Below are 16270 nucleotides of genomic sequence, written 5' to 3'. Positions count from 1 at the left end.
GAGACCTGTTTGAGAAAAGAAACTATTTGTCTTCTTTAATCAAGTGTTGTATTGTCTGTGGCACTGTTTTAAATGAAAGACAATTAAATTGCTTTGCTGTTTTATACATTGTTGTCTTTAATCACTAGTCTAGACTCTATGTTTTTATGAAAGCATCTTTAAATTTTTTTTCTTAGCTGTTCTTTCTTGTTTGTGGTATAACCTTTCTGTACCATCTTTTGGTTCTGTGGAAATGCCCTTAATAACACATAGGATTAGGACTAAATTTTGGAGATGGGTAAGTTTGAGCAAAGAGTCAGTCAACACAAGGCAGGATTTTTGAAATTTTATCTCTAAAAACAGTTTTCCAATTCAGAGTTTTTAAAACCCTTTTAAAAATATAGTTAGTTTTCAGTGGTTTCTTTTACTTTTAGTGTTTTTACACTTGGAAGTCAGATATCTAAAAATAGGGAATGTTCTTTTGCTATTTTTAGATCTCTACTAAAATGTAATCTGTAGTGTTTTCTTGTTTCAGAGCATATCTTAAAAGATTCAGACAAGTGGCATTTGGGGACCTCTTCCCCATCCACTGGCTTTCACTCAAAGGAAAATAAGACTTCTTGGTTCTGGCAGATACTGTCTCTGGCAGAATTGGTCTCACTGTTTTCCTTGGGGAGCATTTTAGGTAGTATGTTGAAAGACAGATATACATCAGTTGAAGACAGGATCAGATGCTATCTGGTTAATAAAGCTTATGATCAGGGAAGGGGCAAAGAAGACAGATACCACTACCATTTTGTTCTTTCTGGTTTTACTAATATGACCATAATGAGTCATTTTTTATGCATATAGGCTATGTGTTTCAGGTTGCCTTTCCTTTTCCTCCTACAGATCTATTGAGCTTTGTGTTCTAAACAAGATAGTGTGCTTATCTGAATGTTTCCCATCTGTCTTTGATGAAAAAGCTCCCAGTTAAACTAATTTGGATTTATTTATTTTTCCTGTCTATTCCAGTTCTCTGCTATGTGTGGGCAAGTGCCTATTTTATCTTGAGGGGTAGATTTTAGCATTTGAACTCTCTCCCTTTTTAAAATCACCTTGTTACTTACAGATCATCTCAGTCCAGTAACTTTTCTTTATAAAGGTTAAAAGATTGTTTGCTTTCTTCTCAGGTAGTCTCAGTGTTCTCAGCCTTGAGAGGGAAAGGGACATACTTAATATTTTCTTGTCTTGCTTGCTAAGAGCTGTTTTTCCTTCGTCATGTGTTGGGCAGGGCTAACCACCCATCTGTTGGACCAGCTACTTCATAAAACTTTTAAAGGTTGATAGTAGGTGAAATGAAATTGACAAGAGTGTTGGATGCAGGTAGAATGAAGGGTCTGCTGTAGTGTGTATGTGGACTTCTTTCTTTTGTTTATGTTCGTAAAAGTGGAGAGACTCTGGATATAGAAAGGGTAATAGCAAACTGATATCTCCAGTACCTGTCTCCTATATGATCAAAAACATTAACAATGTGTTGGTTTTGTAAAATTGCTACTGTTTTGTTCTGAAGTGCTGTAGGCATTAGCTGGATTGTAACAGTAATATGACAGCTGTATAGTAAAATACTGTCTTTCTTTATGATAGGAAATGAAAAAGCATCTGTTATGAAGCCTCAGTGAACTAAAAGCCATTCTCTGAAAAGTCAAGACTTTTGGGCTTTATCAGTAGATAAACATGAGCCATAGATTTTCTAACAATAGAATATTTTAACCTATATGAATATATGCTTTATAGGTGAGACTGCTATTTAATGAGAGTTTTAAAGTAACTAAACCTTGTTGACAGAATTCAGGATGGAAAGTTTTACCCTAAATAAAACTTCAGGATATTGAATATGATAGCAAAGTTCCAGGGTATGTTTTATATTTATGAACAATTTTCATTTGAATATTTGGAGCTTGGGGGTTTTGGTGAGACATGTTCATGTATGTTATATACAAACTTTCAGGCCTGGCATGGTGGCTCACACCTGTAATCCCAACACTTCAGGAGGCTGAGGCAGGAGGATCGCTTAAGCCCAAGAGTTCAAGACCCCATCTCTACAAAAAAATTAAAAAAAAAAAAAAAAGCCAGGTATGATGGTGCCCACCTGTAGTCAGAGCTACTTGGGAAGCTGAGGTGGGAGGATCGATTGAGCCCAGGAGGTCGAGGCTGCAACAAGCTATGATCATGCCATTCTACTCCAACTGGGGTGACAGAGCAAGATTCTGTCTCAAAAAATAAAACTTTCATCCTCCTCACTGCTGGTGGTCTCTTACTGGTCCTTTGGAACCAGCCAGATGTATATGTCTTCCTAATTAGATTATTAGCTTCTCAAGGGCAATATATTAATCTATATATTGGCTTCTGATACTGGCACATGGTACTTAGTATTTTTGAATGAATGAGAGTGATGAAATTTGGATTGTCATACTTTCCCTGATAAGTATAAGCTTTTAAATCAAGATTTTATCGAAGTATTTTGAGATCTGTTCTTATATTAAGAAATGAATCTTCTACCCACCATCCTGTATTTTAGCCAATCCTTGTCCAAAGCAGATGTTGTTGAAAAATAGCTTTCAAAGTTGGAATTCTTTTGCATCTCAGAATGTGCAGTATGTCATGTCTGCCTGTGATGTTTATTGCTGAATCTAAGTGTTCTAATCAAACCACAGTTAGAGCTTTTCTCACTACTATGGAAACATATCTGAATCATTTTGTTTAGATAATTAATGATCTAAGATGGACATTATGGGGCCGGGCGCGGTGGTGCACGCCTGTAATCCCAGCACTTTAGGTAGCCGAGGCAGGTGGATCATTTGAGGTCAGGAGTTCAAGACAAGCCTGGCCAACATGGTGAAACCCCATCTCTACTAAAAATACAGAAATTAGCCAGGTGTGGTGGTGCATGTCTGTAGTCCCAGCTACTTGGGGGGCTGAGGCAGGAGAATTGCTTGAACCTGGGAGGCAGAGGCTGCAGTGAGCTGAGATTGTGCCACTGCACTCCAGCCTGGGCGACAGAGCGAGACCCTGCCTCAAAACAAAAATAAAAACAACAAAACAAATAAGATGGACATTGTGGAATTTCAGAAGCTAAGTCTTAGGGAATATTGGGGCATGGTACTGACTCTGGTGTGTTTTAGAATGGAGAAATGCTAGGACTTGGCTCTTGACAGCTAATGTGTAAGGCTTTGACTAGACAGGCCCTAAGGTGTATCCATCTAGTGCAGTCCTCTTAGTTATAACAACAGCAGGACAGAATTCACTTGTAGAGAGAACAATTGAGACAGTTCCTTAGGTATGCTTTGGTCCCATGACATAAATCTGATCTTAATGAGGCATAGTTAGGGAGTCACTTTGTTTTTTCTCTCTCTGTCTTGTGCATGTATGTATGCACACCCACACATTTGTCCATGCACAGGATGTCTCTGGAAGGACCACAGAAGCTGGTAACACTGGCTGCCTCAATAAAGGGGAATAGAGAACTGGGGGACTGGGGTGGAAGAGACTTTTTGTTGTTATTATTATTAGAGTACTCCATAAATGCCAAAGAATATATAAAGTATTATAAGATTTGATTAATGCACACCTACTAACCAGCCTAAGAAATACAGCACAACCTATACACTCAAGTTTTCTAAGTGTTCTGTTTGATTTATCCTTCAGAAAATGCTTTTAAACTGTGTACTTTAAAATCTTTTTGGTTTTATACCACATACATGTTATCTATTTGAAAATATTTGTTTTATTATTAAAAATATTTCTTCAGCACTTTGGGAAGCTGAAGTGGGCAAATCACTTGAGGTCAGGAGTTCAAGACCAGCCTTGCCAACATGGTGAAACCCCATCTCTACTAAAAATACAAAAGTTAGCCGGGCATGGTGGTGGGTGCCTGTAATTCCAGCTACTTGGGAAGCTGAGGCAGGGGAATCTCTTGAACCCAGGAGGTGGAGGTTGCGGTGAGCCGAGATCGCACCACTGCACTCCAGCCAGGGCGACACAGCAAGATTCCATCTCAAAAAAATAAAAATAAAATATTTCTTCAGTCCATTTAGTCTCTCTTTTCCTTGATATCTGTGTACTTAAAATTCCTGCATTTTTTTTAACTTCTATTTCCCTAATCATTACAGTTTGTTTCTGCACTGTATGTTTTAGAATAGTATGGGTCAAGAGGGGAGTGGCAATTAATAAAAATGAGGTTAAAAGGAAGTATCATAGGGCAGATTGTGGACATATAAGTTTTTCCCTTTTTGATAGTATGTTAATTCTTTAAGGAAGGTGCCCCATTTGGGTTCACATCACTCACAGGTCTGTAGAACTGACGAAAAACTCCAGATTGCACTAGCAATACCTACTTTTTGGATCTCTTAATGCTCTAAATCTTTTGGCAAGGGCTACAATGGAAGAAGAAGAATTGTCTTGGAATACATTAACACTAACGATAGCTGATGAGCTTTTAAAAAATTGCAAAAAAAAAATCTCATAATGTTTTAAGAAAGTTTACAAATTTGTGTTGGGCCACATTCAAGCCATCCTAGGCTGCAGGATGGACAAGCTTGCTCTAAATATTAATGTAGCCTTTAAAAGAACATACTTTTTTTTTTTTTTTTTTGAAGCAGAGTTGCACTCTTATTGCCCAGTCTGGAGTGCAATAGCACAATCTCGGCTCACCGCAACCTCCACCTCCCGAGTTCAAGCGATTCTCCTGCCTCAGCCTCCTGAGTAGCTGGGATTACAGGCATGTACCACCATGCCCTGCTGATTTTGTATTTTTAGTAGAGACGGGGTTTCTCCATGTTGGTCAGGCTGGTCTCGAATTCCTGACCTCAGGTGATCCGCCCGCCTCTGCCTCCAAAAGTGCTGGGATTACAGGTGTGAGCCACCACGCCTGGCCACTTAGTTTTATATTTAAGGGATTTTAGAGTTTGAGAGAAACATTAGGTAGAAAATTCTTGCCCTCCACTTTAAGATGAGGAAATTTACCCATTTCAAAGAAACCATCAGAGGCCTCTAATAAATGAGATTGTTTATAATTTTTCCCAAAGATCTTGGTTTTCTTTGGGCTTTTCCATTGCAAGATTCTGTCACTACTCAGAATGACTCACATCTTAGGAGGTGGAGATAAAAACCAGTGCCTGGGTATTCACCTTCCACCCGCTGGGAAGTGGAGTCAGAATGCGACAGGCCTCATAATTCTCCAGTGGGCCTCCATCTTATCTTACTCTGTATTCCCTGGTCTTGGTAATCTCATACTTTAATGATGATCTCAGAAGACAGGTAGGTAGACAGACAGCTGTTGTCATCAGTATTCTGGCTTACATCTTCCTGCCCCTTCTGTGACTCATTGATTTATCTGAAGTCCCCTTAGAGTTAGGACGCAGATCAAAGAAATTTGAATTCATTTGTCAGTCTGCATCTTTTTTTTTCCTCCTTTTTGTTTGTTTTTGGATGAGGCAAGCTGTCAAGACCAAGAACTACAGTTTTAGCTTTATTAAAACAGTGCCAAATTAAATAAAGACGAGACTCATAAAGTCTTGTTTTTTTGGAACTTCACTTTTATGATTACCACATGCTTTTTTTTTTTTTTTTTTTTTTTAAAGATGGAGTCTTGCTCTGTCACCCAGGCTGGAGTGCAGTGATGCGATCTTGGCTCACTGCAAGCTCCACCTCCTGGGTTCACTCCATTCTCCTGCCTCAGCCTCCCAAGTAGCTAGGACTACAGGCGCCCGCCACCATGCCCGGCTAATTTTTTTTGTATTTTTAGTAGAGACAGGGTTTCACTGTGTTAGCCAGGATAGTCTCGATCTCCTAACTTCGTGATCTGCCCACCTCAGCCTCCCAAAGTGCTGGGATTACAGACATGAGCCACTGCGCCTGGCCCACATGCATTATTTTTTAAAAAGATTTTCTTTATAATGACAAGGAAAATAATGCTAAAAAACCACTCTGCCATCAATGACAAAAAAAAAAAAAAAAAAACTCCACTTTCTTTGCCTTGCACTCGTCAAGCTAAAGGGCAGTATCAGGCTGAGCTCATGGTATCAGAGGTCTGGGGCATTAATCTCATGGCAAAGTCGCATAAATGGCTGATGGTGGCAGTACGGTGAGTATAGAGGGCCTAGAAAAGAGGACTATGTGACAACTACATAGCGCAAACAAACTCAGTAGTGAAATTTTTATAGTCTGTCATAATTTAAAAGTATTTGTGTGTGTGTGTGTGTGTGTGTGTGTGTGTGTGTGTGTGTGTATGTATGTGTATCTTTGAGGCGAGGTCTTGCTCTGTCACCTAGGCTAGAGTGCAGTAGTGTGATCATGGTTCACTGCAGACTCAACCTTCCTGGCTCAAGCAATCCTCCCATCTCAGCCTCCCGAGTAGCTGGACCACAGGCGTGTACCGCTGCACCCCAGTATTTTTTTTTCTCCTCCCCTGCCCCAATAAGTTTTTTATTCTTTGTGGAAATGAGATCTTGGTGTGTTGCCCAAGCTGGTCTCAAACTCCTGAGCTCAAGCAGTCCTGCCACCTCTGCCTCCCAAGGTATTAGGATTACAGGTGTGAGCCACTGCTCATAAGCCCCTTAGCCTTATGTATATTGTTTGATTTTCACAACAACTTGTTGCAGTGTCTGTATCTTCACAATTTACAGAGGAAACTGAGGTTCAAAAGCTTAAGGACACACAGTAAGAGATGGAACAGGTGTTTAATTCAGCTTTTTGAGTTTAAACACGATTACATGATCCATTTAAAATTAATCAGGTCATATCCCTCCTTGCTCAGAACCTGCCAGTTATTCTCATTCACTGAAAAAGCCACAGTCCTCATACTCGTCTACAAAGTCCCACATGAACTGCTTTGTAACTCTGATTTTATCTGCTTCTCTTCTCTCCCTTGCTTGTTTTACCCCAACCATATTGGCTTTGTTTGTTGTCCCTGAGCACCTTAGCTCGCATATCAGGGCTTTTGTACTTGTTATTCCTTCTATTTAGAGCACGTTTCTCTGAGTAGCCTCATGGCTTGTTCCCGCATCACCTTGAGATTTTTGATCAGATGTTACTTTTGGGCCCGTTATGGTGGCTCACACCTATAATCCCAGCGCTTTGGGAGGCCGAGTGGGGAGGATCACTTGAAGCCAGGAGTTCAAGGCTAGTCGGGCATCATGGTGAGATGCTGTCTATGTGAAACAGCAACAACAACAACAACAACAAATTAGCCAGGCATGATGGCATGTGCCTGTAGTACCAGCTACACAGGAGGCTGAGTGGGGAGGATCAATTGAGCCCAAGAATTTGAGGTGGCAGTGAGCTATGACTGTGCCACTGCACTCCAGCCTGGGTGACAGAGCAAGACCATGTCTCTTAAAAAAAAAAAAAAGTTACTTTTTTAGTTAGGCACTCCCTGACCATCCTATTTTGTAAAACCTTGCTTTTATTTTCCTTCATACCACTTATTTGCAGAATAGATAGTTCATTTGTTTATTGGTTGTGGCTGTCTCTTCGTAGAATGTAAGTGCCACAAGGAGGATTTTTTTTTTCCTCTTTGATTTTCTGCCTTGTGTATAAGAATACTTCGTGTATCGTAAGCACTTAATAATTGTTGAATGGGTGATTTAGCAAAATCATTAGGATATTTTTTAGGTTAAGTATGTTCCTGAGACTATGCCTTGTAAATATTTGTATAGTGTGCCCTAACTGAAGAGGCACTACAGTATAGCGCATTGGTTTTCAAAGTGTGGTCTGAGGACCCCTAGGTGTCCTTGAAACATTTTCAGTGGATATGAATCAAAATTTTATGTATTTATACTAAAATGTAATTTCCCTTTCTTACTGTTGTTCTTTCATAAGTGTACATTGTAGTTTTGGTTTTTTATATTTTTATAATTTTTATTTGAGACAGGGTCTTGCTCTGTCGCCCCCTGCTGGAGTGCAGTGGTGGGATCTCGGCTCACTGTAACCTCTGTCTCCTGGGCTCAAGCAAACCTCCCCGACAGCTTCCTGTCTAACCCAGGAGTTCAAGACCAGCCTGGGCAACATAGCAAGATTCCATCTTTACAAAAATTTTTTAAAAATAATTTTTAAAATGTGGAATAATGTTTACCACTTATCTCTATAATTCTAGAGAAGTGGCTTTGAGGCTATACACTAGAATATGAATAACTTTCTCTGAGTAGTGAGATTTCATAGGGGACATTATATTTTTTCCATCTTTTGGGTTTTCCTGTATCTTTCTGATTTTCTATGATGAGCATACATTTCTTTTGTATTCCAATAAAGCTTATGTTGGCTGGGCACAGTGACTCACCCCTGTAATCCCAGCATTTTGGGAGGCTGGGGCGGGCGGATCACTTGAGGCCAGGAGTTTAAGACCAGCCTGGCCAATATGGCAAAATCCCATCTCTACTAAAAATACAAAAAAATTAGCTGGGCGTGGTGGCCCATGCTTGTAATCCCAGCTACTTGGGAGGCCGAGGCATGAGAATTGCTTGAACCTGGGAGGTGGAGGTTGCAGTGAGCCGAGATTGCGACATTGCACTCCAGCATGGGTGACAAGAGCAAAACTCTGTCTCAAAAACATACACACACACACACGCACAAAAATAAATAAATAAAGCTTATATTAAATTGTGTGTATGCACATACACAGGTAGGTACAGTTAAAAGAGGAAGAAGATGGATGGAAGCATAATGATTAGGAGATAGAGCTGTTAATTTGGAACCTCTGCAGTCAAAGTGCTCCCTCCACTGACCAAATACTGCATGATAAGGAGGCACTCCATCTCATTAAACTGTTCCCTCTGACCAGTTGAGTTTGTATAAATCTCTTTTACATTTTTGCCTTTGTTTCTATTTTGTAAGATTTATTGAAATTTATCTTTGCAGTGTTTGTGTTAGGCCATGTTCTTGGCAGAGCTGTGGCTCCTTCCTGTGTACACTCATTTACTCTCAATTTGCTGAACCTCTCAGAAGTTTTCTGTCAAAAAACAACACGTTAAATTTTTTGTTGGCTTTTGTTGGGTAAGAATAATCTGATTTGTTGTAGGCATAAAATGGTGGTGTTAGTATACAATGTTTTAATTATTTTTTTGTGTAGCTTTTATTTTTGAGCCAGGGTCTCACTCTGCTGCCCAGGGTGGAGTGCAGTGGCATAATCACAGCTCATTGCAGCCTGGACCTCCCCAGGCTCAGGTGGTCCTCCCACCACAGATTCCTGAGTAGCTGGGACTGCAAGTGCACATCACTAGGCCCAGCTAAAAAAATTTTTTTTAATGAGAGACAGGTTTTCACTATGTTGCCCAGCCTGTTTTAATTTTTTGAAAGTGCATTTCTGTAATATATTTTGCTCATTGACTATAGGGTGTGAAAATTGTCCTTAACAATTCATGATGCTGTATCTTTCTGATTTTCTATTTTTCTGTTTTTCCTTGCAAATAGGATCTTGAGGAACTAAAATATTAATTAAACTTGATTTTTTGAACTGTTTTCTTAGTATCTTCTCTTGGGAATCGATAAGATTATATTCCTCAAATCAATGCCATAAGACTAATTTATTTGGTTATGTAAAGTACTGAAAACTTAGGTATCGACATTAATTAGGTTACTCAAACAGATACTATGTCCATATTCTTCTAACACCTTGCTACTCAAAGTATGTTCCAAGGTCTGGCAGCCTTTGTATCACCTGGAAGCCTATTAGGAATGCAGAATCTCAGACGCCACCTCAGACCTGCGGAATCACAATCTGTTTTAAAAAGATGATTTGCCGGGTGCAGTGGCTCACAGCTGTAATCCCAACACTTTGGGAGGCCGGGGTGGGCAGATTGCTTGATGTCAGAAGTTTGAGACCAGCCTAGGCAACGTGGTGAAACCTCATCTCTACAAAAAATGCAAAAATTAGGCAGGCATGGTGATACACACCTGTAGTCCCAGATACTTAGGGGGCTGAAGTGGGAGGCTCACTTGAATTTGGGAGGTCAAGGCTGCAGTGAACCGTGTTTGCACCACTGTATTCCAGCTGGGCCACAAAGTGAGACCCTATCTCAAAAAAAAGATTGTCACATGCATATTAAAGTTGAGAAGTTCAGTTCCAAAAGATATTTTATTTTTATTTCCCAAGATGCTATGAGATGTGTTGGATTTATATGTGGGATTTATATGATGTCTAATTAGTATGGAAGAATAGGGTAAAACAGGAAACAAAAAAGAAAACCTGCTCCTAGTATAGTTCTCTGTGTTAGATAAACGTTCACAATTTGACAACTTTTTTTTTTTTTTGCCATTTTTCTTGATTTTTCAAAGAAAGAACAAATAGGCTTATTTTTGGCATTCTAGAATGTTTAACTGGGAAGGATCTTAGACATGACCTGATAACAAACCTTGGTTTTACAGGTGAACAGACGGGGGGCTAAGAATGTTAAGTGACTTACCCAAGATCATATAGCGTGGACTCCCTGTGACCTGATTTTCAAACTACTGATCTTTGGAACTCCTGTGCTACCCCTCTGTGTTGCTGAAGGCCATCTGTTCTTAGTTGGTTCTATTGATGTTGGTTGAAACCATCCTGAACATACCTGTGGCTGGGCACAGTGGCTCACGTCTGTAATCCCAGCACTTTGGGAGGTTGAGGAGGGCGGATCACTTGAGGTCAGGAGTTGGAGTCCAGCCTGGCCAACATGATGAAACCCCATCTCTACTAAAAATACAAAAATTAGCAAGGCATGGTGGTGCACACCTGTGATTCTAGCTACTCGGGAGGCTGAGGCAGGAGAATTGCTTGAACCCTGGAGGCAGAGGTTGCAGTGAATTGAGACCACACCACTGCACTCCAGCCTGGGTGACAGAGTGAGACCCTGCCTCAAAACAAAACAAAACAACCATCCTGCACAATTATGAGTGAGAGTAAATCCAACACATCTGACAGCATCTTGGGAAAATGATAAGGCTCACTTTCTTCTTTCCCTTCAGTGTGAACTCATGTAATAACTTCAGAGAAAGGCATTTCCCTGCTGTCTGGAAGTTGAACTCCTTCTACAAACTGGTGGAGCTTGCTGCCCAGTCCTGTGCCCTCCGAGCTGAGGGGAAGGCGTGGGGATTTTCTGTTCTACTGAAATGGCAGGATTATGTCATAGCAGTGGTTTTGAGTGTTTAGAGGTAGTGTTATTTTAATTATTTTTCTAACTGTGGTTTAAATAAAAACTTACAAATCAGGAAAGAACTGGCTATCTGTATGTTAAAAAAATTAAGAGAGGGCTGGGTGCAGTGTCTCATGCCTGTAATCCCAACACTTTGGGAGGCTGAGGGGGGTGGATCACGAAGTCAGGAGATCGAGACCATCCTGGCCAACATGGTGAAACCCCATCTCTACTAAAAATACAAAAATTAGCTGGGCGTGGTGGCGTGCGCCTGTAATCCCAGCTACTCAGGAGGCTGAGGCAGGAGAATCGCTTGAACCTGGGAGGCGGAGGTTGCAGTGAACCAAGATTGTGCCAGTGCACTCCAGCCTGGCCAACAGAACAAGACTCCGTCTTAAAAAAAAAAAAAAGGAGAGAGAGAGAGGGAACATTGACTCTTACCTTGTACCATACACAAAAATTCATTTGAGGTCGGGCGTGGTGGCTCATGCCTGTAATCCCAGCCCTTTGTGAGGTCAAGGTGGGTGGATCGCTTGTGGTCAGGAGTTGGAGACCAGCCTGGCCAACATGGTAAAACCCTATCAATACTAAAATACAAAAATTGGCCAGGCGTGGTAGCGGGCACACATAGTCCCAGCTACTTGGGAAGCTGAGGCAGGAGAATTGCTTGAACCCAGGAGGCAGAGGTTGCAGTGAGCCAAGATTGCACCCCTGCATTCCAGCCTGGGTGACAGAGTGAGACTCTGTCTCATAATTAATTAATTAATTCAGGCTGTGGGATACTGCTCAGCAACTTTTAAAAAGGGGCAAATTTTAAACGTTTTAGAAATAAAACACCCTGAACGACTCTTGAGAATTACTCTGAGTGAAAAAAGCCAATCCTAAAATGTTACATATTGTATGATTCTATTTATATAACATTCTTGAAATGACAAAATTATAGATATGAAGCACAGATTGGTTCTTCATATTGTCAGGGCCTATGGATGGTGTGGGGCTGAAAGTAGATGTGGCTATAGAAGGTCAATGTGAGGGATCCTCAGGGTGATGGAAATGTGTATGTTGACTAACAGTGCCAGTATTCTGGTTGTAATATTGTATGGTAGTTTTGCAAGATGTTATCATTGGAGGGAACTGAGTAAAGGATACATGAGCTCTTTGTATTATTTATTATGTGAATCTATAATTATCTCAGAATGAAAAGTTTATACATGAGCTGTTTATTATTTCTTATTATGTGAATCTATAATTATCTCAGAATGAAAAGTTTAAAAACTACAATTTGGCAGCTTTTTAAAAAGTTAAACATAGATCCTGTGACCTAGCAATTCTACTTCTAGATATATATCCTAGAAAACTGAAAACATTTGTCTGTGTATTTTTACACAGACAAATGTTCATAGCAGCTTTTTCAAAATAGCTAAAAAGTGGAAACAACCCACATGTCTTTCAGTTGATGAATAAACAAAATATGGTATATCCATACAATGGAATATTATTCACTCATAAAAAGAAATCACTGTTGATATATGTTATAAAATGAATGAACCTTGGCCTTGTGTGGTGGCTTATGCCTATAATCCCAGTACTTTGGGAGGCCAAGGCAGGTGGATTGCTTGAGCCCAGGAGTTTGAGACCAGCCTGGGCAACATGGCGAAACCTTTGTCTACTAAAAATACAGAAAAATTAGCCAGGCTGGTGGCGTGTGCCTATAGTCTCAGCTACTCGGGAGGCTGAGGCACAACAGTCGCTTGAACCTGGGAGATGGAGGTTGCGGTGAACGGGGATCAAGCCACTTGCACTCTAGCCTGGGTGACAGAACGAGACTCAGTCTTAAAAAAAAAAAATGATGAACCTTAAAAACATTTTCCAAATGAAAGGAGATAGACATAAAAGGCCACATATTGTGTGATTCCATTTAAATGAAATGTCCAGAACAGGAAATGGAGAGTGACTGCTGATGGATACAGGGTTTATTTTTGGGGCAATGAAAATGTTCTGGAATTAGTTGCGATAAACTATAGAATTATGCACTTTGAATGGTTGAATTTTATAGTATGTGAATTGTATCTCAATTTTTTAAATTGTGTGAGGAAAAAAATTCAGGTTTCTCTAGAGTGACAGCAGATCAGTGATTGCCTGGGGCTGGAAGTGGAAGGAGAAATTGAATACAAAGGGACACAAGAAAACCCTAGGGATGAAAATATATCTCTTTATTGTCGTGGTTATACAGGCATATGCAATTTTCAGACGCTTTGAATTGTACACTAGGTGAAGTTTATTGTGTCTGAATTGAAGTTCAATAAAGTTAGTTTTTAAAACTTATAATAAAGTTATCTCTAGTTGTTGTAAGCTTAAAATGACCTTTAGGTTAAAATTATCTTATCTCTTATTAATTATAAGGCCAACAACTATTGCAAAAATTACCTCATAGAGTCTGACTTCCGTTGCTAGTTTCTATCCAGTTTCCAAAGTGAAACTAGATTGATCACTTTCACTCAGACTTTGCTCTTAGGCGTTTGTACTAGCCTGACTCCATTATTGTACTTTTCAGAACCCATGAGTGGGTGTGATTGTGATAACATTTTTTTTAAGTTTATGGAACATTCTGTTGCTTTTATTTCTTTTTTGCTTTTATGTACAACAGAAAAATGTCTCAAATTGGGTATAACAAATCAGCGTGATTGCCTTTCACCTCCACTTTGGAGTGCTTTGAGCCAGTTTGGACACAAGGAGGTTGGAGTTAAAATGACTCCTGAAGGAAGTAAGCAAGCATGAGAAGAGAGGGCAGCACTGGTAGGTAACGCTAAAACAACATCGCCTTCATCTCTCAACCCTGATCTCTTTCCAAGAATTGAGCTGACTAAATGAAATATTACACAAAACCCTCCAAGGTTTGAGAAGAGTCCTAGAGGGTAGTCTCTAAGTGAGAAGGACCATCTCTATAGGTGGCCCTGAGTTTTATCCCCAAATTTCCTTCTACGCCATGTACCCATCCTCACTCATTTTTCGGGTCCCACCAAGCCTAAACTCAGGGGTAGTTTTCCATTTAAAATTCTGCCTCACAGGTGGACACATCTTTTTTATTGTTTCCCTTAAGCACAGATTAGACTAACTTTATTAAAAGAGACCATGCAGGAGCATCCCTTGAGACCGGGAGGCAGAGGTTGCGGTGAGCCAAGATCCTGCCACTACACTCTGGTTGGGCGACAGAGTGAGACCCTGCTTCAAAAAAAAACCCCAAAAACAAACAAAACCACCACCACCACCAAAAGCCTCCAAAACAAAAATCACAAAAACATAAAAGAGTCATATGTCTAGAATATCGAATTCTAAGTGGATTTTGTAAGAATTCCAGCAAAAATAAATATATTTAAAATGATAATAGCTAACACTTAGAGTTTACAGTGCATGAAGAGGAAAGACAGACACTGGTTTTTTTTTTTTTTTTTGGAGACAGAGTCTCACTCTGTCGCCCAGGCTGGAGTGCAGTGGCACGATCTTGGCTCACTGCAACCTACGCATCCCGGGTTCACGCCATTCTCCTTCCTCAGCTTCCTGAGAAGCTGGGACTACGGGTGCCCGCCACCACACCCAGCTAATTTTTTTTGTATTTTTAGTAGAGACGGGGTTTCACCTTGTTAGCCAGGATGATCTCGATCTTCTGACTTTGTGATCCGCCCACCTCGGCCTCCCAAAGTGCTGGCATTACAGGCGTGAGCCACCGTGCCTGGCCTGTTTTGTTTTTTTCTGTACTCTACTACTCCTTTCAACACTCCACCTCTGATGACATCAGATGTGTAGGTTTTGTTTTTTTTTTTTCCCTCACCAACAACCAATTCTCCAACCATCTGGTCACCAACTGGATATTCTACAATTTAACTCAATTATGACATTAATTCCCTGGAGTTAGTGCAGACCCCCACAGGTTAAGGGCTCAGGCCCACAAGATTTCCCTGAACTTCAGATGCCAATCGATAGTGGTGGGTCCTCGGGTTATCCACAACTTCTGTCTGAGTTGGCTACAAATCAGAGGTTTCCACAAGCCTCTCCTCAGGTTGGATCATTTGCTAGAACGACTCACAGAACTTATGAAGGCCCTTTACTTAAATTTGTCAATTTATTATAAAGGATAAAACTCAGGAACAGCCAAATGGGAGAGAAGCATAGGGTGTGCTATGAGGGGGTTATGTGATGCTCCCATGCCTTCTCTGGGCATACGACCCCCACAACACCATCTGGGTTTATCAGTCTGGAAGCTCTCCAAACCCTGTCCTTTTTGGTTTCTATGGAGTCTTCATCATGTAGGCATGATTAATGACATCATTGGCCATTGATGAGTAGGTCAATCTCCAGCCCCTCTTGCATCCCCAGAAGTCAGAGTATGGTGGGGCTGCAAGTTCTAATCCTCTAATCACATGATTGTTTTCCCTGGCAACCAGCCCTCATCCATAAGGGCTTTCCAAAGTCAGCTCATTAACATAAACTCAGGTTTGGTTGAAAGGGACCTGTTATGAATAACAAAAGACGACTCCTTTTACCTTTGTTATTCTTAGGAAATTTCAAGGTCCAATTTTAGGACCTCGGTGCCAGGAGTGAAGACGAAGACCAAATATATATTTATTATAAATCACAACATTGCAATGTGGCAGACCGTGTACCAAGCTCCTTACGTATATTAACTCTTACTCTTTGCAACAACTGTGTGAGATGGGTGCTCTTATCCCATTTTACGGCTAAGATTGTACCCAGCTGGCCTGGGTTAAGAATCTGTGCTCTTTACCACTATACTATATTGCCTTTCATGTGAACTTCAAGCCCTTTTTCGGACCCTGTATGTTAGCTGTTGATAGGCTGTTCTAACTTGTCTAGGTTCCTTTGCTCCATTCTCCCAGTACTTAGCCTACCTGACTTTTTAGTCCCCCTTCCCTTCCTGTTTTATCTTTCCCTGCCAGAACACTACAACGTAAATGTAAAAAACAAAAAAACCCTCCAACTTTTTCTTCTTTTAGAATATGTATTTTAAGGGGCCAGGCACAGTGACTCACACCTGTAATCCCAGCACTTTGGGATGCCGAGGCAGGAGGATTGCTTGAGTCCAGGAGCTCTAGAACAGCCTGGGAAACATAGTGAGACTGCCATCTCTA

At 40.6% G+C, this 16270-nt stretch overlaps 1 protein-coding gene across 4 annotated transcripts in view; it reads left to right on the top strand.

Moving 5' to 3' along the window:
• MRTFA (myocardin related transcription factor A) overlaps window positions 1–16270 on the top strand; it is a 221836-nt gene that overhangs the window by 101510 nt on the left and 104056 nt on the right. The window lies entirely within an intron of this gene.

The sequence above is a fragment of the Pan paniscus genome, chromosome 23 (assembly GCF_029289425.2).
Source record: "Pan paniscus chromosome 23, NHGRI_mPanPan1-v2.0_pri, whole genome shotgun sequence".
Classification (NCBI taxonomy): Eukaryota; Metazoa; Chordata; class Mammalia; order Primates; family Hominidae; genus Pan; species Pan paniscus.
This window is presented reverse-complemented; position numbering and strand designations above follow the sequence as displayed.